The following is a 1,642-nucleotide window of genomic DNA, read 5'->3' as shown; positions in this document are numbered from 1 at the left end:
TCACCTAAATTTTCATTTTTTATATTTATAATATGTAAGTCTTTCATGTAATACAAAGAACATTATTATTAACTATTAAAAAATAAAATACACATTTTTAGATATAGGTAAAGTGGTAGAAATGTTGTTGCGTGATGGAAGATTCGTGTGGTTGTGGGATAATTTAGCGTTTTAATGTTGTTTGAAGGTTCAACATACACACGGATAAAAGAAAATTAGCTAGAGAGACACCGACATATTTTACTTGGAACTCTAGAAGTTAAAAAAATCATGAGGTTTAACCCAATTAAAATAATTCAATATGTAATTGTAAGTACATGGATTCACACTTCTTCTGAAATAGAAAAAAATATAATTACAAAGCTGACAATTATAGAAGTACAACATTATTAGTTTAGCTATAATAACCATTATTGAGTTGTAACAAATGTGATTTTTTGCTACAATGGCAATAATTAGCCACAAAGTTCAAAATTTGTTGTTGCAAAGAAAGTAATTGACGACCATAAAATGTTGTGTTTGATGGTTGCAATAGTGGTAGTTGGTCATAGAGAACACAGTTGGAAATTGTAACAGTAGGTTTTAGCTACAAAAAATATAGTTGCTTGGTACAAAAATAGTAGTTGGACATTCATAATGTTGTTGGTGGTAGTAATAACAATTGTTAGTCACTAATGCCGTGGTTGGAAGCTGTAACAACAATATTTGGCCACAAAAATAGTAATTTTACTACAACGGTACACAAGAAGTGGTCCTCGACAGTCAGTGGTCGGCTGTGGCTTATGGTAACAGCAAGCGGTGGTAGACAAGTGGTGGTCAACAATAGTTGAAGACTACAGAGGCTAGTGATTGCTCTATGAGACTTCACTAGAATAGGCTCAGGAATGTCATTTCTTGTCGTCTTCTCCTCTCCCTCTCAAGTAAAGACAAGGGTCATATTTATAGTTCTTTAGTGAGGAGCATTTTGGTCTTTTTGGCCTGTAAGTTTCTTAACCACCTTATCTGATGGTTCATGTTGACCCCTTGATTATAAGTGATTTTTTAAGAATTTGGGCTTCTTAATGACCCAAAATTTATTGATCTCAGACTCATTGTATTTATCTTATCAATGTGCTCGATTTGACTATAAATATGTCAAATTTGAAGTTCATTTGATTATTCAATTGATAATTTAAGAACTCAATTTGGATTTCAACAATTTCATTTGGGCTTGATTGGACCAGAACGAACCAATTTTGACATTATTGGATTCGTCTTATTGAAACGGTCAGTTTGAGTACAAGTTAGCTAAAATCCAAGTCCGGTGATCTTGAATTTGAATTTGGAATGTCCTTTATATTAAAAAAAACATTGATATTAATATTTGATAAAAAATATTCGTCGGCGCATCAAATATAAAATTCAAACTTTAGGTATTAGTAATGTAAAGTCATAGGGATTGTGTAATATGTTTGTAAATCTTTCATTTATTTTTTTGGCTCCTTGGGTACTGTTGTGATTTTTATAAAGGTGATTAAAAGGAACTTTAGGAGAAAATAATTCATGCACAAATAATTATTGATGCTATAAAAGATTTTTTTTTTAAGAAAATCTCACAACAATTTTCTTAGAAATATGGCGTCCAAACAAATATATATATATA

The sequence above is a fragment of the Phalaenopsis equestris genome, unplaced genomic scaffold (genome assembly GCF_001263595.1).
Source record: "Phalaenopsis equestris unplaced genomic scaffold, ASM126359v1 Scaffold000038, whole genome shotgun sequence".
In the NCBI taxonomy this organism is placed as follows: domain Eukaryota; kingdom Viridiplantae; phylum Streptophyta; class Magnoliopsida; order Asparagales; family Orchidaceae; genus Phalaenopsis; species Phalaenopsis equestris.
The sequence above is the reverse complement of the archived record's forward strand: the minus strand, read 5'-3'. Positions refer to the sequence as shown.